Raw genomic sequence first — 26,105 nt, 5'->3', positions numbered from 1 at the left:
CTGGAAAAAGAGGTGAGGGAGGGGTCCTGAGTAGGACTGGACCAAGGAATGTTCCATGTATCCCACAAAAAGGCAGGCATAGCTGGGACCCATACAGGTTCTCATAGTTACACCTTTTATTTGGAGGAAGTGAGTGGAGTCAAAGGAGAAGTTGTTGAACATAAGAACAAGTTCAGCCAGAGGGAGGAGGGTGGTGGTGGATGGGGACTGGTTGGGCCTCCGTTCAAGAAAGAAGCGGAGGGCCCGCAGGCTGTCCTGGTGGGGGATGGAGGTGTAAAGGACTGGAAGTCCGTGGTGAAAAGAAGACGGTTAGGGCCGGGGAACTGGAAACCGTTAAAGTGGTGGAGGGTGTCAGAAGAGTAGGCTGGAAGAGACTGGAGAAGGGGAGAAAAAATAGAATCAAGATAGGAGGAAATATGTTCAGTGGGGTAAGAACAGGCTGAAATGATGGGTCTCCCAGGGTAGTCCTGTTTGTGGATCTTGGGAAGGAGGTAGAAGTAGGCTGTGTGGGGTTGAGGCACAATGAAGTTGGAGGCTGTGGAGGAAAGATCTCCATGGACATCCATTCCCTCTACACCTCCATCCCGCTCCAGGGTGGCCTGGGGGCCTTCCGCTTCTTCCTTGAATGGAAGCCCAACCAGTCATCCACCACCACCCTCCTCCGTCTGGCTGAACTTGTTCTTACGTTGAACAACTTCTCCTTTGACTCCAGTCACTTCCTCCAAATAAAAGGTGTCACTATGGGAACCTGTATAGGTCCCAGATATGCCTGCCTTTTTGTGGGATACGTAGAATATTCCTTGTTCCAGTCCTAGTCAGGTCCCCTCCCTCACCTCTTTTTCCAGTACTTTGATGACTGTATTGGTGCCATTTCCTGCTCTCGCCTCGAAATGGAAAATTTTATCAACTTTGCTTCCAATTTCCACCCTTCCTTTGCCTTCACATGGTCCATCTTCAACTCTTTCCTTCCCTTCCTCGACTTCTCTATCTCCATTCCTGAGTCTAAACTTTCACCCAATACCTATTATAAACCCACCGACTCCCACAGTTACCTTGATTACACTTCCTCCTACCCTGTTTCCTGCAAGGATTCTATTCCCTTCTCCCAACTTCTCCGTCTCCGTTGCATCTGTTCTGATGATACCACCTTCTGCACCAATGCTTTCGATATGTCTTCCATTTTCCTCAACCGTGGATTCCCCTCCACTGTAGTTGACAGGGCCCTTGACCATGTCCGTCCTATTTCCTGCACTTCTGCCCTCAGCCCTTCCCTTCCCTCCCAGAATCATGATGGGGTCCCCCCTTGTCCTCACCTTCCACCCCATCAGCCTCCACATTCAATGTATCATCCTCCGCCATTTCCGCCACCTCCAGCGCAATCCCACCACCAAATACATCGTTACCTCTCCTCCCCTTTCAGCATTCCAAAGGGACCATTCCCTCCGCGACACCCTGGTCCACTCTTCCATCACCTCCAACACCCGCTCTCCTCCCCACGGCATCTTCCCGTGCGAGCACAGGAGATGCAATACCTGCCCCTTCACCTCCTCCCTCCCCACCGTCCATGGTCCCAAACATTCCTTCCAGGTGAAACAGTGGCTTACTTGCACTGCTTTCAAATTTCTATATTGTATACGCTGCACACAATGTGGTCTCTACAATGGGGAGGCCAAACACAGACTGGGTGATCACTTTGCTGAACACCTCCACTCTGTCCACAAGCATGACCCTGACCTGCCGGTCGCTTGCCATTTTACTTCCCCGTCCCATTCCCACTCTGACCTGCCTGTCTTCGGCCTCTTACACTGTTCTAATGAAGTTCAACGTAAGCTCAAGGAACAGCACCTCATCTTTTATTTTTGCACTTTACGACTTTCTGGACTCAACATTTATTTCAATAACTTCAGATCATAACCACTGCTCCCATTTTTTCGGTCAGCTAGTGCTGGTAATGGTTCTGCTGTTGCCATTTACAGCTACTCCTGATCAATCTTTTGTTTCTTACCTGTCCAATTACCACCCTTCTTGCCTTGCACCATCATCCCTTTTCTCATTTAATCACTCGTGCCCTCTACCCTATCACAGACCTTTCCCTTTGTTCTTTCCTCCACCACCCCGCCTTCCTTGACTCTGCACTTGTCAAAATCTTTAACTGTTTTAACATCTTCCACTTCTGATGAAAGGTCTTCGACCTGAAACATTAACTCTGTTTCTTTCTCCACAGATGCCGCCCGACTTGCTGAGCTTCTCCGGCATTTTCTGTTTTTATTTCCTATTTGTTATTTTGCAATATGATTCTCTTCCCAGTAATGATGGCCTGCAGCTTGCTCTTATATATAATTGATTTAATTTGTAAATATTCATGAACAATATGATTTGATGGCACTAAACTGCAATACTTCCTACCCCCTGTACCTTCAGATTCAGTGTTTTTAATGTGAATGCTCTCTTTATTCTCCTCATTGTATGACTAATTAAAGTTCAATCCTAGTCAAGTATATAATTTTTTAAAATTTACGTATTGATATTTTCCTGTTTTTTCTCATCAGGATTCAACAATGGAAGATTTGAAGTGACACCTTTCTTCAGCCTGCAGAATACAGCAAGCTTCTTTATGGCCATTATTTTTAGTATGACCAATTGGGAACATAAATACATTAAGTTGTTTTTCTTTTTCCACCAAACAGCAGTAGCTGAGAACTAATAGAATGTGCTTGTTTTGTATGATAATGTTTATTTTGAGCCAATTGAAAGCCTATGATTGGAACATTGACTCGGTCACATCATAAATGTGACTGAGTCAACCTTTGACACCATTTTTATGCATCAAGCCAGGAAGAGCCTACTACATGAGTATACTCATCAACAGCCTATAAGACAAACAGCACTGGGTGAATAAACTTGTCTGTGGTCCTAGAAGAGTAAAACGGAAGAACAACAGGATGCAATCAAATAACAAGATCAGAAAGCTCACCAACAGGGGTATGGTCCAGGGTATGATTAGACACACTGAGTATACACACTTTTATTTTAGAGGCAAGAACCACCTTAAAATATAACGATTTAGTCGACTGAAGAACATACATGCTTTTACATTTTCAGACTGGAGTATGAATGAGGATTAAATAAAAAGGGTGATTCCATGATCCCAACAGGGAAGCCATGTTCGCAGGGAGCATGGCTCAGTGATCAAGCAGAGAAATTGTAGCCCTGGTCCTCCGAGCTGCAGTTCTCTCAAGCATAGCTTCCCACTGGTAGCAGGGATCTTGTAATCATCCCTGTAGTGTGTTCTACTTTGTTCTCTTGAACACATCTTCCTCACGCATTTGCACAGTGTTTAATCCTCATTCATATCTGATCTTCATTATCATTTACACTATGCGTAATCCACATTCATATGCAGTTCCTATTAACATTCCACACTATGCTTAATCTTCATTCATAAGTATTCAACATTTTTGTGATGTATAGAGGCCAATTTTCTTCTTGTAAAGGCCCTATCTGTTACTCTATATGCAGGGATGTTACCCCTCATGGAATCTAAAACTAGGGGGCATAGTCTCAGAATAAGGGGTCGCCCGTTTAAGACGGAAATGAGGAGGAATTTCTTCTCCCAGAGGGTTGTGAGTCTTTGGAATTCTTTACCCCAAAAAGCTGTGGAGGCTGAGTCATTGAATACATTCAAGGCTGAGTTAGACAAATTTTTGATCAGCAGGGGAGTAAAAGGATATGGGTAAAAGGCGGGAAAGTGGAGTTAAGGTAAAAATCAGATCAGCCATGATCTCATTAAATGGTGGAGCAGGCTCGAGGGGCCAAATAGCCTGCTCCTGCTCCTATCTCTTATGGCTCTTATGGTCTTATATACACTAGTTTATGGGGTATTACAACACAGAAAAAGGAGCAGAGACATAGTCACTGAATCTCCATACTTTTTGCGCATGAAGCACATTTTCAACTTGTCTGGTGCTGATAGGAGGAAGCTCCCACCTGAAACAGGCAAGTGATGCAGAAGTGACCGAATAACAGCTCCCATGTTTTTTTCCAGCCTTTGCACTAGGTTTTGGTCACTTCCCAATCACACCATATAAATGTGCAACCAGGGTTGCTAAGTGTGGATTTACATACCATCTGTAAGTTTAAAGAACCAGCAAGAAGATTCATTCAACAGTTTTGAGGTCATTTCTGGCCTGTTTTCCTTTTTCTTTTCTGGCACGTAAGGTGTCACGATGTTTTATGCCTTTTAAAAAAATTACTTTTGTTTTTGTTCCCAGCCTCCAATGGGTTCCTAATGGGAGGTGTTTGGAAAAAGAGGAGAACCATTGTAGAGATACCACTCAGGTCAGACTACATGAGCCATTTACTGGTATCCACATACCTGCATCTGTGGATGGGGATAAATATGCCTCATTTTGCCAAATGATTAGTGCCTGCAGAAGCTTCAACTCTAGGTAGGTTGTGACCCAGCAGGCTTGATGGCATTGGTATATGTGAAGGCCTGACTACCCATTATGATGGATGGGTTTTCAGAAGCATCCTGATCACAATATACTTCACGTGGTACTGCATGTAAAGGCATGCCAGGGTGATCATCAGTCACTAAGCCTGATTTGCTACATTCACCAAAATTCCACCAATCATATTTACTGGCACTGTCAAACGTATTGATTAGGTAACGATTGCAGGGAACTGCCTTCACAGAGAGCCAGATGCAGAGCTGTGCTAAAGCTGTAAGATACCTCCTGCCACAATGCACTAAAGGGCTGCGCAACCAGTAACGGTACCAGTAAACTGCAGCATCAAGCTTGTTTCCACCTTCTTCCAGGCATGTTACAATGTAGACTTGTGTGATGGTGCCATTGAATAGCATAAAGAACAACCCACCTCATAACCACTTCATGCAGTATCACCTCCACCTCAACAGCCATCAAATGGGTAGTCAGGTGATGGGCCGCTATGACAGTTGCCTGCAGACTTATGCCTTCGCCTTGGGTTTTCTTCCCTTAATTTATTGCTGTCACTTCTCCACCCCCTGCCCTTCACCCTTGGCAAAAGCTGCTAATAGGTTGTGATACCTTTTGACCCTTTCTAATGGCTTTCAGAATTTTTGATAGTCTATTGTGACTGTGACAAAAATTTATTTTTGTCAGTATTACATTATTGATGTGAATACCTCATTACTATAACAGTACGCACAAGGTTAATTGTGGTTTCTATGGGCTGTTACTGCAAGGTACAGAAAATTAATATTTCATTCAGGCAGGTGAAGGTCAATTAATATGCATCTGGATCTTGGTTTCTGTCAAACTAAGATGGTTTTAATATGCTTATGTCAACTGAATGCAGATACAGTGGGTTGTTCCTGCCTTACAGTGCTTTTGATGGCTGGTTGGATGAAGCATTAAGTTCCAACTATCACTGAGATTTCAAACTGGGGGACAGATATTTCATATAATTGACAATGAATAGCTAACCATCCAATATAATTAGGGGAACATAAGTGTTTTTATGTGAATGATACTTCTGTGGGTGAGTTTACCTCAGAAGTTAGCCTACAGTCTGCAGCCAGCAGAGAAATTATTCTAATTTGACTTTGTGACAGTGGTTCATCCTGTAAGAGATAAACATCCATGTTCAGGTTTTAATATATATTGAGAGATAGTTCAGGGAAAGCATCTTTATTATTTTGATATATTGTGGAGGATAGGAAAGTTTGTAAATTATGGTAAGTATAATATTTTGCACTGATGCTATTTTCTTATCTGTTTTAAGTTAAATAATTTGTTGCTTTATAGCTGAGTTTCAGTTTGTATATTCAATCTATCTGTCGAAGATGAATTGGATCACATTGCAGTATATGGTACTTTCTAGTAAGCTACTGTACTGTGGTAAGTATTCTTTGTTTGATCCTTGGGTCTTGCTATCATTTACCTACATATTTTGCAGATAAAGATATACTCCAGATCATAAGGAATGTGAGGTCTGCTGATGGGACATTGAACCCTTAAAATATTTAGTGTAAAAGCCAAAAATCTACCACTTGGTGGGATCTGAATGACATTCTTTGACGAAAAAGGCTATTCAGATGTTTTAAATTACAAACAAATTGAGCAGTAGCAAACAGTAATATTAAACAAAAAGAGCTTAGAAAAGCTTTTAAAAAGAAATAGAGTTGGCCCATTTAACCTCAGAGGAAAAAGACAAGGAGCGGCCTCTATTGTGACACCCCCTTTTATTTGTCCCCATCCCTTTAAATCTCACTTATGCACTTTATTTTGCGCTGCTAGGTCTTCCTGCAACCCCCCCCCCCAAATCTGCAATTGGATCTGTGACTTGTTATATAAATATTCTGTCGCTAAATTTGAATGCCATTAGGACTTTACCATTCTGGCAAAATTAGGACTAGTTATTAACCATTTAGAATTGGTTTACATTAGCAGACAATAATTGGCCCCATAATCCTTTTCCCTCATAAATGTTATTAAGTATTATTAATGTTGGTGCATATGAAATCTCCATCCCTATTAAATGGAAAATTATGAATGGATTGTGGAGCATAAATTGATTTATGCCCTCCATTGCTCAAATTTGGCATCTGATTAATGATTTAGGTATACCTCATCCCTAACTGGATCAACATCCTTGGAAGGCAAGACAATTCAGACAAAAAAAATTGCTCAGCAAACTCCTCAATCCACATTTAACTCTGATCGAACCCTCCATGACATTTGTTTTGTCATATTACATTAATTCAGGTAATACAATTTTTAAGAGCTACATATTAATGAAAGGGAAGAGGAATTATGATATGTAAGATGAAGAGAACATAAATTTAATAAATAATATTCTTAATATTCGTTCACTGAAGGGATATAATATGAGGAAGTTATCAGGAAATTCATTACTAACCAACTTCTGACTCAGCTGGAAGTCAGTTTTATATTCACCATGAATTTGTGAAGTCAAAACTAATACGTAGAAATACATTGAAGTTGTAACACAAAAGGAGGCCATTTAGCCCAACCAGTTTGTGTTGGTGCTTACTCGTCACAAAATCAAATAGTTTTAATCACGTTTACCCAACCTATTCCCATATCCCTTCAACCCCCTTTCCTCTTTCCACCTATTCATTCTAATCTTGAATGTTGACATTGTTTATGCCTCAACCATTACTCTAGGAAGTGAATTCCACAGCCTCACAACTCTCTGCATAAAGGAGTTTCTCTTGCTCCCTATTCTCAATCTCTTGCATTCAATCTTGTATCTATGGCCCCTCATTCTAGACCCCTCAACTACTGTAAGAAGTCTGCTTATATCTTCCCTGTCCCATCCTTTCATTACTTTACACTCTTGTATCATATTGGCCCATAATCAGCATTGTTCTAAATGAAAGAAAACCCAGCTTTACAACTGAAACAACCAATGCCATGATTCGTGGCCTGTGAGAGGAGGTCTACAGGGCATTTGGTCATATCTTGATGTCTTCTGCCTGAAGTTCAAATTTCTTACCATCCACAGGAATAAACTGCTGCTGCATGGGAAACCTTGCTTCAGCAAATGATGGTTAGTGGTCCAATTTATCCTATTTTCTGGAAAATATATATAGACAGTAGAAGCAGTAGTAATGTGTGACAGTTATGAAGAAGCATTCTCTTGATGTACACTAGAATGCATTTTGCATGCCAATATTGTCACTACAATACTTAAGATGATGCATGAATAGAGTTGATGGTAGATCAAAGTGATCCCTGGACCACACTGTGTAACCCCACCATCTGGTGGCGTCAGACCCAAACTGCAAATCATAGACCCTAATGTAAATCCAGGCTTCTGCAGTTGGAGCCCCAGAGGGCAACGTTTAGTGGTGCCCAGAAGAAAAATTAAATAAACAATCATTCACCACTCATTATCTTTCCTGGGAATGAAGTTTGAATGCATTTTAAAGATTTGGGGGGCAATTTTGGTATGTGGTGCAGAGTGGGCAGTTAATGGGCAGGGCATCCACAACACCAGACATTAGCCCCAGCACTAGATATCATTCCCTCCCCTACTTCACAAGCCTCTCCTACAATCATAACAGGACACTTCATTACACTTGCACTTGCACACTCAACATCTGCTACAGCCCTCACAAGTATTTCCCCCTCTTGCCCACACTTGCTGCTTCTTCCTGTCAGCGTGCGCATTATGCTAAGCTGCCACACACATCTTCACAACCCTTTCACAGGGCACACACTAACCCACTCCAACTCTTCTTGCTGGAAAATCTGGCATACAAAGGGAAACTTCAAGTCCAAGTTGATTGGAATTGCCAGAAAGATCATCATGTAAAAGAAAGTGCAATGCCAGAAGCCCCTTAAGATTTCAGAAGGTTGTACAGCCATTACAAGCACTTCTGAATTGTCTAAAAGCCAAACACCACAATAAATTACCAGCAAAATGTCTCCCGGACCTTTGCAGCATTTTAAATGAGATCAGGTGAGTATCGCTTTAAATATTGCTATAACAGCTGCCTCCCAATCTATACCACCCATGGTTTGTGGACTGGTTGAGAAAATATCAGTGGCAGGATTACTGACACCAAAATGGCATTGGATGGCCTAACAACATCAGTGAAATAGTTGGGCCAAATGGTCTTCCTCGTCTGTACTTATCTCATCTTTGTGATCTATTTTTCTGTTTTTACAGCACTGTTTTTATGATGATCTGCATTTTCAATGCTTTCTTATTTGGTCAGAAGTTTCTTTAAATGTATCTGCACTGTGTCATAGTAACCCATCTAGAAGGCAAAATGTTACGAAAAAGTGTAAGCCTGGATTTTCCTCCTCTTACTGCCCAATTGTCAAGCAGTTCTCCTACAGACGGGGGCAGGGAATAGTGGGGATCCATTACATTGGGCTTCCGAATATTTTTGCGCCTATCCAATTTTCCGCTGTTATTTCCTGCCAACAGCAGAAGTACCTGTCCAAGGCGCATATTTACATGAGGTGGTAATGACATGGTGACTTCATACATCCGATATGCAATCATTACTGTCTCATTCATGCCATATAAAATCAGCATGCAGTATGGCTAGGCACCACAGAAAAAGTGAAAGGAATAACTTTGTGTAAAATGTTATTGACAGAGACTCTAATTGTAAAAAAAGTACATGGCAACATAGACATTCAGGTACTGAAAACAGGTACTGCATCTTGAATTCCATGAAACAGAAACATGCTGTGAGTCAATTTTGCACAGCGCTGCAAGAATGAACGATGTTTAGACTAGCACAGAGTTGATATGAAATCTCAACAGATTAGGAATTTGAAGAAACAGCTTCAAGAGAGAGAAATTTTCTGTCTGTGATTCAGAAAAGTGAACCTCTGCAAAATACCATTGAATATTATCACTGAATTTTCCTTTAGAGGGAAAGGCCTTTCAAAACCCAGAAAACATTTTAAAAGAGCCAGAGGCCTTCTATATATGTTTTTTATACTCATTTTCAGTACCTTTTTTACTATTGATTTTTGGGGGGATTATTGAGTTAAAGGAATGGAAAGAACTTGCATTTTCATAGTACCTTTCATGGCTCAAAAATGTCCCAAAGCACTGTACAGCTAATGAAGTGTAGTCACTGTTGTAAAGTAGGAAAATGCAGCAGCCAATTTGCATACAACACAAACATCAATTACATACATGACCAGATAATCTTTTTTAGCGATGTTTGGTTGAGGGATAAATATTGGCCAGGACAACCTCCCTGCTCTTCTTCAGATAGGCCGTGGGATCTTTTACAGAGAGAAGAGACAGGGCCTCGGTTTAATATCTCATGTGAGAAACAGCACTTTCTGACAGTGCAGCACTTCCTCAGTATTGCACTGAAGTGTCAAAAGGTTGTAAAAAAAGAAAGGCAGATTATTATCTGAATGGTGATAGATTGGGAAAAGGGGAGGTGCAACGAGATCTGGGTGTCTTTGTACACCAGTCGCTGAAAGCGAGCATTCAGGTGCAGCAAACAGTTAGGAAGGTGAATGGTAGGTTGGCCTTCATTGCAAGAGGATTTGAGTACAGGAGCAGGGATGTCTTACTGCAGTTGTACGGGGCCTTGGTGAGACCACATCTGGAGTATTGTGTGAAGTTTTGGTCTCCTTATCTGAGGAAGGATGTCCTAGCCATGGAGGGAGTGCAACGAAGGTTTATCAGACTCATTGCTGGGATGGCAGGACTGACATATGAGGAAAGATTGGGTCGACTAGGCCTATATTCACTAGAGTTTAGAGGAATGAGAGGTGATCTCATCGAAACATATAAAATTCTAACAGGACTAGACGCAGGAAGGATGTTCCCGATGGCTGGGAAGTCCAGAACCAGGGATCACAGTCTCAGGATACAGGGTATGTTATTTAGAACCGAGATGAGGAGAAATTTCTTCACTCAGAGGGTGGTGAACCTGTGGAATTCTCTACAGTGGAGGCCAAGTCATTAGATGTATTCAAGAAGGAGATAGATATATTTCTTCGTGCTAAAGGGATCAAGGGATATGGGGAGAAAGCAGGAACAGGGTACTGAGTTAGATGATCAGCCATGATCATTTTGGATTGCAGAGCAGGCCCAAAGGGCCGAATGGTCCACACTTGCTCCTATTTTCTATATTTCTAAGTCAGCCTGGATTATGTGTTCAAGTCTCTGGAGTGGGTCTTGAACCCACAACCTTTTGATTCAAAGATGAAAGTGCTACCACTGAGCCAAGGCTGATGTAGGAGAATTTTCTGCTGTAGTTGGGTCAGGGTGGGACTTGCAACCGCTGGTTTGGGATCAACAAAGTTAATGGGAAAACTCCCAGCAGTATGTCATCCTTCAATTGGAGTCTGCCACTGCGAGCAAATAAAAAGTCATGGTGCTGCAGCAGGGGACTCGCTGAAATGGATAGGGCCAATGTTAAAAGGAACAGGATATCCAGGTCTACAAGTGCTGCAATCCAATTTTTAAAAATTGGCTTTCAATAATCCCAGTGCAAGGGAACAGGTGGTTTAAGGAGTTGGAAGAGGGAGATGAGGCATAAAAATCAATCAATCTGCCTCCCACTGCTACAACCTTCACCTCCCCCACCCCAACCCCCCCACCATCTTTTTTACTTCTGACTTTTCACTCCAACTCTGCTGCAAAAGTGAGATGGAGGGAAATTGGCCAAAATCCCAAGCCCCGCCCCTCATTGTCATTTACATGTGGTGGGACACGCAAGCAGCAACCAACAAAGTCCACTCTCACTGGGGGTGGAGGAAATAGAGGATGACATATTTTGGGTCAGGTGTTAGATGGTAGGCCTCCCTGCTCCACTTTCCTCTGAACAACACCTGAAAGCAGAGGGGGGCACAAATCGGTCCCAAAATAATGGAGGAGCTCAACAGCGCTCTCCGTTCTTAGTGGAGAATTGAAGCAGCAAGTTCTGGCGTTTGCACATGCTCAGTGAAACGAGGAAATCCGGAACTTGCTCCTCATTGTTCGCCGGCGATATGACAGCTTTGAGTTAAAGGGCCATCGCACTCTGCAATCAGAAAATCATTGAAAAAGCACCAACTTGCTTATCTGCCTAGCTGGAAAGTAATTAATTCTGCCACCAAACAGGTACCTTAAAAATACCAGGAAATAACTAAGTTTTACCAGTGCGGTAAGTCTTAATGACTGCCAAACAACTAAAAATTAACTTTGAAAAATGTGGAGTCTCAGATTACTCCTTATTTTAATCGTTTTTGGTCATTAAAATTATTTTTTTTTAATTATTTTTTTTTACTTTTCCCTTCTGTCTCTTTAATTTAATTCAATTATTTCTTTGGCTTTTTATATTAAAAAATTATTTATAATGACTTCCAGAATACTAACTTTAAATGAATGAAGTCTGCTTGTCTGCTTGAGCAATGCAGCCTGAATCTGTGGGCGTGACTTATGTTCCTGACAGATTTTGTGGGGGTGTCTTCTCCTCTCACAGACCTTTCCAGCTGCGCAGCAACTCACGCTGCTCAGAGGCTGGATTGATAGCACACATTTTTTTTAAAGTTCAGTTTCAAGCAATTCGACGCCGTAGAGCCCACAGTAAGCAAATTTGTTCATTTAATGCACAGGAGCAGCGGTACCGCTCAAAACGATTTCTAGCCCATTGATATTTGGAGGAAAATCTAAACATTTGTGTTTTTCTACTTTATTTTTATTTTTTCTGTTATCAGCACAGATAGGGAATATTTAGGTTCAAATGAAAATAGATAAATATTGTCTCAGAATTCCCTGGAAAGCCAACCGTAAATTAAATATTTACAACACTTCACAGAATAGGGAGAAATGAATAAAACAGGTGGGTTTACTATATAAACTTTCACTGAAGTTCAGAGATCAAGTGTAAGCTACAGCGTTCCGTGAGAGTTGGCAAGTCAAGTTAAAATCAGTGATGGGGGTTGGTCTAAAAGTGCTCCAAATGCAGTATTCCATGGTTGAAGTGATACAAGATGAAAAAAGGCTTGCCAGGAAGATCATCTAGGGCCAGAACTGGACTGTCTGCCAGTGGCCGAGGGGAATTGTCTACACAGCCTTTGGATCAGCACACAGCCATTTGTGAGCTGTGCCATCTGCTGAAAAGATACCTGCAGCCAACCTGCACCACAGGGACTCCATGGTGAATGACAGTCAAGTTCGTAACTGCCCTCAATGTTCTGACTTACCCCTCCGCCAGGCTGCCATAGGGATCACCTACAGTATCATCTAAAGTGCAACCACGCATGTATCAAACAGCAGACTGTTTGCGGGGTACATCGTGGTCAACACTTCAATCCCCTTTCTTGTTCAACAGCAACAATAGCCTAATGTCCAATGCAGTGTTACATTTCCCAAAGTAATGGAGGTCATTGATGGCATCCATCTGGCTGACCCTTCACTTGCTTCTCTTCAACTGTTCATTGAGTGCTAACTCCTCAAGCTCACTAACTGCATCTGCCAGCCTGTGTATAACTGTGCTGGTGCTCACAAATGTGGATGAGAGAGACGCAGGGCGTTGTATCAAGCTGTCTTGTGCTAGGCTTCTGGTAGGTTGCTCTTTGAGGCCTACAATGACAGAAATTAACAAACGTTAGAATGCTGTCTCCAAGTGACACCTTCAGACAGTGGTTATGTGACTATATGTATGTCTTTGTGGAAGTGAGTGAGAAGGGAGACAAACATTAGAGCTGGATGGTACTAGCTCTAAGCATAAGGGAGGTCTATAGTTTCACCTTCCCTATTGCCTGTTATTTGCGAGTAGACTCCTCATAATGGCTTGTAATTTCTGAAATCCCCTGCAACTTGGGTCTGATACCTTGTATTATGTGGGAATGGTAGTTTAATGTTTGTTACCAGACTAATAATCCAGAGGCCTGGACTACTAATCCAGAGAACATGGGTTAAAACCCACCATGACCGTTTGAGAATTTGAATTCAGTTTTTAAAAAAATCAGGAAATTTTTAAAAAATGTATCAGTAAAAGTGACCATGAAGCTGTTGGAATATCGTAAAAACACAATTGATTCACTGAAGTCCTTTAGGGAAGGAAACCTGCCGTCCTTACCCGGTCTGGTCTATATGTGACTCCAGTCCCACACCTAGAAAGCCACTCAGTTATATCAAACCGCTGCAATGAATACTTCCTGCAATGGTTTAAGAAGAAAGCCCACTGCCACCTTCTTAGGTCAACTCGAGGTGGGCAATAAATGCAGGCGACGCCCAAATCCCAAGAACAAATAAAAACAAATACCATTTTCTTTTGCAATCAGAGAGTGGTCTTCAGATTTTGTAAGTTGAAGAAACACATACTAGATCACTTGAATTTTTTAATGCAAAAAACAACTTTGAATTATCAAGAGAGAACTATTCCAACACTAAAATTTGAATTTATAAAATAAATATAAGGGTGATTTTTTTCATATAATAAAGGTTCCCTGTACATTTCCTTGTACTTTCACTGCATAAATAATGTATTCCATATGACGATTTGTGGACCCAATCGGACACAAAACATAAGAGAAAAAGTTGTTCATATTATATAATGATATCCACTTTTAATATAAATATTGTATCATGCCAGTCCCCTTGAGTATTCTTTATATCTCTCATATGCCTTTTGGGGGCAATTAAAGGGTTTAGTTCAAACAAGAATTACTCACTTGAATGTTCATGTACCCGAATATTTTTGGGTCCATTTGTGACTTTGTGTACCTGGTGCTAGAAACCAATCCCACAATGATAATGGCAAATGTCTCCTCAAGAAAACTTTACATAGGATTGTCTTAGAAATGCATCTCTCTTATTATTAGGGGATCTAAAATGACATGATTTTTTTAGAAGAAAGTTCATCTTCTATGCCATTGCTTACAGTAAGTGAGAAGATCTGTTGTATGGGAGAGGAGGTGCTGTTTGCAGTGATTTAGGGGGAGAAGTGGATGCAGTTAAGGGGGCTGGGGAAATATTCTGGGAACAGTCTGGAGAAATAAGTAATCTGGGGATAGTAAGTTACAAGCTGCAAAATTTGTTATTGACATAATATTGACAGAAAAATGACAAAAATCACAATAATATGATTAAACTTGCCCATTAAAATGTATCCTATTATTCATGGTTGGAAATTTTGCATACTTAGACTGCCACGTCTTTTTTCAGCTGGCCGAATGATTCTGTGGGGACAAATATGAACTCCACGATAAAGCTTTTGAGCCCTTCAGATATAAACCTAATGAAGGTACTCAGAGACTTGAAAGATTACATTTAAGTGTTGCGGTTCAGGATTTTTTGATGCCTTTTCAACAAAAAGGATTTTGAGTTACTTTAAATGCTGTTTTTATAAGTAATGTATATTCTCATGAGTTTTTAAAAAGGCACCCAATTAATGGGCGGTTAAAATGCTAAATGGAAGTTGTTTTTCCCAGAGACAGAACAATAACTGATTTGTCTGGATAATTAGAAAACCTCTCTCACCAGTTGTGTTGGAAAACCCCTTGATCTCTGTCGTCTGTTTTGCATGGGATAAGAAGATAGAAACAGACACAAAAAAACGAAGCCGAGCCTTTACAACAGATGATGCAACTGAGGCGGAAAGGCCCAGAAAAGGTTGGCTCAAAAAGTCAAGCAAGACAACCCACTGAAGTGAGGTAGAATATCATGTTTTGTTATTTTTATGTTAATACATGGAAATAAATTGTATTGATTGAACTAAATAAATCTGATCATGACTATTGTTCTGTACATTCACCTAACTGTGGAATAAAGCAATGTAATGATTCAAAGCAGCCCACTTGATTGTCACCCCATCCACCACCCTAAACATTCACTCCCTTCACCATCGGCACACTGTGGCTGCAGTGTGTACCATCCATAGGATGCACTACAACAACTCGCCAAGGCTTCTTCGACAGCACCTCCCAAATCCGCAACCTCTACCACCTAGAAGGACAAGAGCAGCAGGCACATGGGAACAACACCACCTGCACGTTCCCCTCCAAGTCACGGCTTGGAAATATATCGCCATTCCTTCATCGTCACTGGGTCAAAATCCTGGAACTCCCTTCCTAACAGCACTGTGGGAGAACCTTCACCACACGGACTGCAGCGGTTCAAGAAGGCGGCTCACCACCACCTTCTCTAGGGCAATTAGGGATGGGCAATAAATGCTGGCCTTGCCAGCGACGCCCACATCCCATGAACGAATAAAAAAAAACCTCCCCTCATCTGCTGTTAACTTGGTGCTCTGTCAGACAGAGAGATTGAAGAAATAAATGTGCTAAGGACATGGATATGCAATTCAGGTCACAGGCAGTTTACATTGTTACATTCAGATCTTGCTATTGTACAAGTAGATATAGAGTAGTGTGAGTCAACTCCTATAAAAGTAAGATATTCAGATTGCTTAAAGGGGTGACTGATGCCATTAAACTTGAGTCTGGATGCATTGGAGCATAGGGTCCTCGGAGATAGCATTGCTCGGGAGAGTTCCTGGGTCTGAAACATTTGAGGGAGGTCTTATGATGTATTGGCATTGGGGGACTTTTGGGGTAATACTGGGAGGAGGGTGGAATTGGCAACATAGGGGCAAGTATTGGGTTCTGGGAGAACTGAGGAGGTGGTCCTTGAGCCTGAGTGCACTGAGGAGCAGTAGAAGGGGTCCCAGGGCATGGCAGCAGTGTGGAGCATGCTGGGCCCAGGAAAACTTGGCCCAACTGGCCCCTATCTTATTCATATCCATTAGATGCCCTCCAGCTTGATGTATTCCTGCACCCTCATCTCCATTCCCATCCTGAAGCTGCTTTTAGCAAGAAATGCTTATAAGCACTGAAGCTGCTCGGCAAAAAACAGTATCAAAGTGTATTTCTTGCCAAAAAAATTAGCTTCAAGCTGGGAACGGGGTTGAAGGCTTTGGGCTGTAGTAGAGAGAGCCTCATGGTCAGGACCAGGCCTTGGGTGGGTTGCAGAGGATCGACAGGCCAGCAGGGAGTTGGCAGTGTGGCAGATAACGATGAGCTGACATATATTATGGGGGCCAAAACTTGAGCCTCAGGCCCCTGACGGCTTTGTCCTCAGGGGGGAAATCTTAGTACCTGCATTGCTGACAGGAGTTGGCCAGTTTTATAGATAAATTCAGGTTATTTTGCCTTTGTTTATAATTTTGCAAGTAAGTTATGTTGTACATTGTATTTTTTACCTAGATGTAGGCAGGAGGTTGTGAGAAAAAGGCAGTTACCATAAAAACTTCGAGAAGTGTGCTTTCAGTAATTTGGTTAGTTTATCTTCTATTTACTAATACACGTGCGTATCAGTCAGAGGTGAAATAAATTTGCTTTGGGCCGGAGTAACTTTGAATATTAGCAGCTCAGCGGCAAGAACTTTAGATGTAAGAAATTTGCGTATAATTTTCCTTTGATGAATATGATGCCGGACTGTGACACCTGAATGTGACACACACGACAATGTGTTAAAACACACATATTAATAGATAGAAATGGTCAAATTCTGCCGGGCACAAATGTGTCTGAGAGGGCCTTTTAATCCATGATCATGCGCCTTGAATGGACAACTGTGTATCTGTTCCATAACAAATGATAACTTCAGACATTTATAGTTTAGCGTTTTGGCCCAGGGACATCATAACGTGGATAATAAAACATTTTATAAATTATGTAACTAAAATTTGCGTTTCCACAGATGTTGAGATGGTAATGTAAGTTATGCAACGTGCGTTAGCATTATTGCATCAGCTCCTTGGCATCCCAAGCATAGCACTTTCACATAGAGGTAAGATGATACAACAGAGACCGTCACGAAAGGGCGCTTCCGCACAATTGGACATGTGGACATATCTCTGGACAGCATAGGTGAACTGCGTCTTTAATAGAGTGGCGTGCCGCACACAAGTCAGTGCACTTCAGGATTTAAAATAACGGATTCAAATGAGGAGACCACTCTCGTTGGTCTGCGGAAAGAGCAAAATTCAGGTTCAAGGGTCGTTAAAATCTGACTCAAATTCTGGGCGATCTCGAATTTACAGAGTATGTGCGCACACACAAGGGTCTTGCAGCACTCGGTGCATTTGCCAATAGCAATACGTGAACGCTGTTTGTTTTCGAGCAGCACCTCAGCGCGGCGCAACATTCAACCAGATCCTGCAACAAAAATGCCCCACAGTAGATTTTGACATTCAAATTCGGATGTAACAAGAAAGGTTCTCTATCGGGGTATGAGAAAGTAAACATAACAATAAACATATCTGGCTGGTCAGGGGTTTCTTGCCCGTGGATGTTAAGAACAACAGAGGTGTGCGAATCACTGGGAAACATTTACCCGATGAAGTAAATGGCAGTTCGCCTTTAATCAGTCCACAATTTTACACAGTGGAATTAGAATGAGGCGAACTCTGACTCATTCTCTGTTTACTGTGTGATATAAAATAAATCTGCGGGCTCTTCTCCCGATGTTTTAAAATACTTGTTATTAAACATTAAGATAAAACATTTTCTGAATATATTTACAAAGCAAAAGCAGCCTGGTGTAAAACAACAACTAAATAGATTGCAACTGCCAGGATTTACAATGGAGCGAAATAGTCTTCAATTCACATTTAAAAAAAAACCAGAAATGGCACAAGTCTAATTGGACTCTTCACTTTCCCATCACTTTGCATTTTTTAAGGTTAGAAATGCTACTTATAGAAACGTAGCCAGTTATGCTCTAGATTGCGTTGCTGTTGAATTATTGAAATTGGGGGAAAAAAATCACGATGTTTGTAATTGCCCAGTAATTTCACCCGTAGTGCGCACGCGTCCAAAATATAACGCTAGCAACTGAAGTGCCGGCGCCGGCACCTCACAGCGAAAAAGGGGCTAGTTTAACGGAACCGGCACGGTGTGTGTGGGGGGATTGGCGAGACTTGCATTAGTATTCCTCCCTCCCTTTACCCACATGAAGTTGGACGAGGACTGAGCTGAATGCAGCGCTGCAGCACCTAGTTCCAGCGCTTCGATCCGGGCTGAATGTGTGTGGGAGGGTGGACGCAGCACCAGCAAGATCCAGGCTTACCGCAGCGGTCCCAGGGCAGAGTGGAGAGAGGCAAAGGGAGAGAGAGAGAGAGAGAGGCAGCCTGCGCGATCATTCCTTCTCCTGCTCCTTCCCTTCTTTTCCAGCACTTCCTTATGCAATGGAATAAGACTGATGGCAGGGAGCGTGGGATGAGCTTCGATTGGGATGCAAAGATTGTGACCATCGTCTGATTTTGAAGCCCCTTCCCTTCCTTTCCCTGTGAGTGAGTCTGGCCATCTGCAGTACCGAACGGGCAACTGGAGGCTACTGTTGACAGTTTACTCGCCAGCAAGCAAGCCACATCAGTCACTTAACTGCACACATTTGGTGTCTGGTTCCTGGCAAATCCTCAACTGCTTTCTGATTTAATCCAACATAAAAATGTGAAGTGGCAGAGAGAAGAAAGCTATCATTTTTGGGTTTTTTTGTGGGAGGGTGAAAAATCAGGATTATTCACTCGATGGTAAGTTGGCGACTTTTCCTTTCTTTCGCTCTGCTGTAAGCGGAACCGATTTTAATAAGTGTAAATTTAATCACCATTTGCACCAGGCATTAAAAGGAGAATTCATTGCTGGGCCCTCTACATTTTGTTTTAGGGAAATGCTATTCTGCTAAGCTGACTAAAACCTGTCGTCAGATGTCCTTCTTACTTCCCAAATGAAATCTGGCTGATTGTACCGCTGCCAACTCATAGAAGAGGGGTCGGTGCTGCACACAAGTAAACTTTTTTTCCCCCTTTTTCTAAAAGCACAGGTTTTACATTAAACGGCTGTCAAATAAATCATTCACTCTCGGCTTTCTGAAATCGGCCGTGGATCAATTCTGATTTGCACAGAGTACTTTTGCATCTGTTGGCAAAGTCAGACTATGGTCAGACCTGGGAGAAATATTGGAGCGAGAGGAGAGGGGGGAAAAAGAAATAACTTGGGAATCTGGCTTCTACGCTCTCCATTCTTTCACTGGGTGCTAGCTTAGCAGCTTCTGATCTGCCGCTTCATTGCATTAACCGTGCCGCTTTTCGCCTGGTACAGTACCAATTCAGTCAAAATAATAGTCAGTTTAACCCTGGGCAATTCCAGCTAGAGCCAGCACATTCTATTTCGTCACACGAAGACTGCTTGCAAAAAAACAAACGGTTGATAGGGCAGGTCTGTAGTGTCATTCAATGCGGTTAATATTGGATGGGGACTGGAGGAACGCATATAACGAACCTTGCTTTATGTTGTGATTGCAGCAAGTTAAAATTTCTGCGTTGTGTTGTGAGCTGTTGCTGCCAGTTAGGTGAACAGTCGCCCCACTGTGCTGCTGTCTGCCTCGATGTTGCTGAAGTCTTTCAAAGAGCTTGGCAGTCCCTAGCGGTGAACGTGCATGAAACAAGCAGCGCTTGTCTTAGTATTTCTTCTAACTGGTTAGTCTGGAGGGAGACAGTTAAGTAGTGCATTGCATTCTAACTGTTGACTTAACCACTTGACTGTTAGCTTCATATTTGAAGTTGTGTTTTCAGAATTGCCTTCTCAGTAAAGCAGTTTGTGTAATCTTATCTAGGCAGCATATATCTGTATACGAGTGCTTACTCTGTACAGAGATCCCGAGGCATTGCATCGCAATGGAATTGTGATCTAAAGCAATATCTTGTTTCCGGTTAGCTGTATGCTGAATCTGATAACATTAAATATATCCCATTTTCTTTTTTTTGTTGTTGTACTAAATGAACTGAGATTAAAATGGAAGTGACTGCATGTACCTTCTGCACTGATTTGTAATATTGACTAATAGGGTCTAACCAGATTTTGATTAGATCTATTTTTTTAACCCGACAATGTTGTGTTCAGTAGAACATATTTTCTAATTTGTACTTTATGGTTTGTAACTATTCTGTGAAAATGTGTACATTGGAAAGGAGATATATCATAATGTTATTGTGAAGAATCAACAAACTTAACAAGAAATGTTTGTGACTGTTTTTGAAATTGGAGGAATATGTTAGGTTGTGATGGGCAATCAAAGTGAGCTTTGGATTCAGTGGGTCAAGCATTGCTTTTGTTACTGCCGATGACACGGGGGTTAACATCAGGTGCTACTTATTTAACGGTCTCTGCACTCCAAAAGTCATTCATTGCGTGAAGCCCTCAGACATTTTGACATGACGAGGCACAATATAAACATATGTTTTCTTTTATTATGGTGATGTTGGAAAATCCTGCCACTGTTAAATTACATTAATCTATACAAAAATAGTGCAGCCCATTAGTTCTGTGCCATTCCACTTTATTTCTCATTTCCATTAAAAATACAGTTTTGTATTAAATTTTTTTGTATTTTTATAATAGGATAAATTATGTGCAGGTAATTGCCTTAAACAGCTCTAAATCAAAACTTGAACTTACATGGGATATGAGATGTTGTTCTTTATGTTCTGAATGTAGTGCCTACCCATAATTTCTGTCCCACTTAGGTATCAAATAACTTATCAAATTCAAAACATCCAGTCAAAGACTATATAAAATGAAACATTAAATGAGACAATTAAATGTCTGTTCAAGTCCAGCCTAGTTAAAATACTTTGCTCCTAAAGGTATCGACAGCTACTGTTGATGCACAATATTAAAATGATCAATTTGCTTTAGCAGAGCTTTTTTTTTCCTTTTTTAAAAGTTTTCTGAAAATTCTTGGCATTACCTCACAGGGAATGTAACACTTTTAATCCAAAATGCTGATAACACAGCCAGTGAACAACATCAACAATAGATTTAGGTGTAGTTCAGCCACCTTTCCAGCAAACTGCCAGCAGGTTAATAAGCAATAATGTAATGATCTTGTGATACACTGATACAAATGCATCATGATATGTAAAAGTTGTGGTAAACATGTCACTAGCATGGTGATTTTGAGTCCTAATAACTGTGATAGTGTCAAGCCTGGCAGTAGCAAAGCATTTCTAAGCAGTGGTGACTCAGAGTGCCAAAAATACCACCAACATTGCAATCAAAAGCCCTGCTAACTGATAATTATGATAGGCAACTACGTTTTACATTTACTGCTGGGTATGTGGACCATTTACCCATACCCTAATTGTTAAACACATATAGTAGACTCTTAATTCCCTTATAACTAGACGTTAGGACTGCATATAATTCCCCTTTTATACCCTCCTTCGAATCGTCCTGACAGTACTCTCCTGCAGTGATGACATCACAATAGCTTCTCTGTCTTCAATCAGTGTATTTTCAGCTCTACTTTTAACTGAGGTTGACATTCTTCTTCTTTTATTGTGACTGTAGAATATATTATGTTTAATATGTGACAGCGAGTATAAGGCTGTCATTTAATCTCTAGATTCAGATGAGATAAATCGCTTGAGCTTTGCTTTGTGATATATGCCATTTGAAACTTAAGAATAAATTTCAGCTTATTCACGCTATCCATCCATGATTCAATATACAATTGCATACTGAGTGCGTACATCAGCTCAAAAATAATAATATGGTTTATTTAAATATGACTACGCTCTACTGTATTGGTAGTAATTTGTATGTGTCATCTTATATGAGTCTATTGTGTGTCAGCACAATTATCTTTGAACAATTGTCAATAGAATATTATAAATAACTAAGTTCAGATAATGCTGGTACAGAATTCAAAACATTTCAGAAGCTGAAGTAGTTCTTTTTTCTTCTAGAGGTTTAATTACATTGACTATATTCACCTTTTGTGCTTAATGAATCTAATAGTTATGTGGTTGTAAGGGAAAGATTGCGGATCAGTTTTTCATTTTAGAACGAATGGGATATTTGCGTTTTATATTTCATTTTATGCATCCCATTATTTCTAAAGTATCTATTTCTAGTTTCCCTAGCTCTATGGAATTGTAACTAATTCTTATTTAACAAAATAGCCTTGGATCACGAGAACAGATGTACAACATAGATGAAATAACAAAACTAAGTTTATCTCAACCATAAAGGTACATCTGTGCGTACACACACACACACACACACACACACACAAACACACAAACCCTCTCGTATGGGGCACTTCATATTGCTTAGTCTCACTATTAGAAGAAGTCTGAAAATAAATTGGTCTGCACACTTTCTGACTCTTTGTGATACCACACATATACTGAGCAATAGCTTGTGTGCAAAATTCCTGACCCAGCTGTATGCAAATTGTCCAGGAGTGGTTTTGAAGTATGTCGCTACAGAGCCCCAGAATTGAAAAAAGAGGAATGGACTGTACGTGTTAGTAGGTTATCCAATTAAAACCTACAGTTAAATAATTGTTTAACATATAGTCAGTGTAAATTAATTAGTCTGAAAATTCCTGAGGCATTTACTGGTTATGCAGATCAGTGAGGACAACAGTAATGGAAGCAAATGAAATAGTCTAACAGCATATGAATTATAGATAACATTTTTGGAAAACCTATATTGTACATTCTTATTTTTGCACATTAGTGTTTAGTTATTAAAATAAATGCACAAGTTACTGCTGCATTTAGAAAGGAGTGACATGGAGGTCAGATGGATTGCCACTAGTACCTCCTTGACTACAGAATTACCGATAACCTGGACACTTCAGTCACGTAAGCTCTAATCACAGCATTTGTGATGCATCACATCATCCAGTAATGCTGCAAGAAAGCCCTGTTGAGGGAGGTAGAATATTGCTTGTCAGTAGCAGACATGTTACATAATGTGATGCAGCTGGTGGGGCAGAGATGCCTGCCATATCCATGTTCTTATCCATTGTGTTTCTGTACATAACTCATTAAAATTAAATATTGGCTCTGTACTGGAATTACTGTGACTGTTTTGGAACATATGTGTATGATATTTAAATGCAGCACAATTGACAGGCGATCTGAAAAATGGCTTGATACTGGTAATGCCAAATGCTGATTGGGCGAGGTAGGAACAGAAATCTGAACATAACAATTCAGCCAGAAGCTTGGTGAAGATTTCATATTCTACCTCTCTGTTGTCAAAAGAACCAAAGGTGACATGAGGAAAAACTTTTTTACACAGCAAGTGGTTAGGATCTGGAATGCACTGCCCGAGGGGGTGGTGGAGGCAGATTCAATCATGGCCTTCAAAAGGGTACTGGATAAGTACTTGAAACAAAAAAAATTGCAGGGCTACGGGGATAGGGTGGGGGAGTGGGACTAGCTGAATTGCTGTTGCACAGAGCCGGTGTGGACTCGATGGGCCAAATGGCTTCCTTCCGTGCTGTAACCTTTCTATGATTCTATGATTCTATGGATGATTGTATTTCTGTGTGTGTTTGAGAGTTTTTAAAACATCTTTACTTGTATCTCACCCTGAAATCTCTTTGCATTCTTCAGCTGAAAGGGCAGAACAGTGTGGGCCATAGACATCCGCCCTTTTCACTACTTTGTGATTGGCTAGTTAGCAAGGGCCGCTTGGGGGTAAGTCGGATAATCACAATTTTTATCCCCTCTGCCTTCAAGATAGGATCCTCACCTTTGTCTAGTGTTGGAACTCCACCTAGTGGAGAATTGACAGAGTTCACCAACTGAACGAGAAGGTTGAGTAACAAAGAGGCATGGGACTTGAGGTTGGAGCCATCTGGTTAGGAATCAACAACTCAACAGCTTGAACTGATTTGCTGCTTTGGGTGATTGCAATTTCTAAAGCATAATTTTAAGGATCCAAGAAGAGTTTGGCAAGTGAGGACAATATTCCTGATTCAATGAGACATGTTCACGAGAGGAAGACAAAAGATAGAATGAATATACCCAGTGCACAATGTGTATCAAATATTGCTGGAGCTATGTGCGCTGTTTAAACATTTAAACATGATCAAATATTTTTTCATCATATTGAGATCTTTTCCACTCCACATGTGTCAGTCGTACTTGAGTCTGTATAAGTGCTACATCAGCTTTTAGCTTATCGTTTAGGGCTATTTTGGGATTGGAGTTTAAGATAGTGAGCAGCTTATGTATGAATGACATGGGAATTTGTCAGTCATGCAATCCTCCTCCCTTACCCTTGCTTTCCTTTTAAAAAGGCTTAATTAATGATCTATATGGCAAGTTCTTTGATCTTGAAATGTTTATGCTGCACTTGTTCAAGATATCTGAAAGTTCAGCTTGCTTGCAGCACAGATTTTCTGTTTACAGAGTTCTCTAACCCTTAATAGCTACCTATCCTAAGGACTGGCACAAAACTTCACTTAAATATTTCAAAAATTGTAATGTTCAATACTTTGGGATAAGTAACCAATATTACTGGGCATGAAGATGTATGCATGCTGACATTTATAATTTCTGTGTCTGCAACCACATTTTATGAATTTTGTTATTCGTATCCATACACAACATATATTAGACAAATGCCATGTTCTATAATCAGACACAAAATAATTTATTATCTGTGAATTGTAGAAATAACATGCAAATATTCACTCTCTGTACCTAATTTTTCCATTAAGTATGGACATTGTGCATACACACTCATGCATACAATGAAACAGGGAGGATATATCAGGGTTGTGAATCATGAAAACATTCATAAGAACATAAGAACATAAGAAATTGGAGCAGGAGTAGGCCAATCGGTCCCTCGAGCCTGCTCCGCCATTCAATAAGATCATGGCTGATCTGATCCCAACCACAAATCTAAAGAACACAAGAAGTCGGAGCAGGACCCGGCCACATAGCCCCTGGGCCCTCTCCGCCACCCACAGGGCATTGACCGATCCGAACTCAGCTTCATGTCCAATTTCCTGCCCGCTCCCCATAACCCCTAATTCCCTTTACTTCTAGGAAACTGTCTATTTCTGTTTTAAATTTATCTAATGATGTAGCTTCCACAGCTTCCTGGGGCAGCAAATTCCACAGACCGACCACCCTCTGAGTGAAGAAGTTTCTCCTCATCTCAGTTTTGAAAGAGCAGCCCCTTATTCTAAGATTATGCCCCCTAGTTCTAGTTTCACCCATCTTTGGGAACATCCTTACTGCATCCACCCGATCAAGACCCTTCACAATCTTATATGTTTCAATAAGATCGCCTCTCATTCTTCTGAACTCCAATGAGTAGAGTCCCAATCTACTCAACCTCTCCTCATATGTCCGCCCCTTCATCCCCGGGATTAACCGAGTGAACCTTCTTTGTACTGCCTCGAGAGCAAGTATGTCTTTTCTTAAGTATGGAGACCAAAACTGTATGCAGTATTCCAGGTGCGGTCTCACCAATACCTTATATAACTGCAGCAATACCTCCTTGTTTTTATATTCTATCCCCCTAGCAATAAAAGCCAACATTCCGTTGGCTTTCTTGATCACCTGCTGCACCTGCATACCAACTTTTTGATTTTCTTGCACTAGGACCCCCAGATCCCTTTGTACTGCAGTACTTTCCAGTCTCTCGCCATTAAGAAAATAACTTGCTCTCTGATTTTTCCTGCCAAAGTGCATAACCTCACATTTTCCAATATTATATTGCATCTGCCAAATCTCCGCCCACTCATCCAGCCTGTCTATATCCCCTTGCAGGTTTTTTATGTCCTCCTCACTCTCT

The sequence above is a fragment of the Heptranchias perlo genome, chromosome 12 (genome assembly GCF_035084215.1).
Source record: "Heptranchias perlo isolate sHepPer1 chromosome 12, sHepPer1.hap1, whole genome shotgun sequence".
Lineage (NCBI taxonomy): Eukaryota > Metazoa > Chordata > Chondrichthyes > Hexanchiformes > Hexanchidae > Heptranchias > Heptranchias perlo.
The sequence above is the reverse complement of the archived record's forward strand: the minus strand, read 5'-3'. Positions refer to the sequence as shown.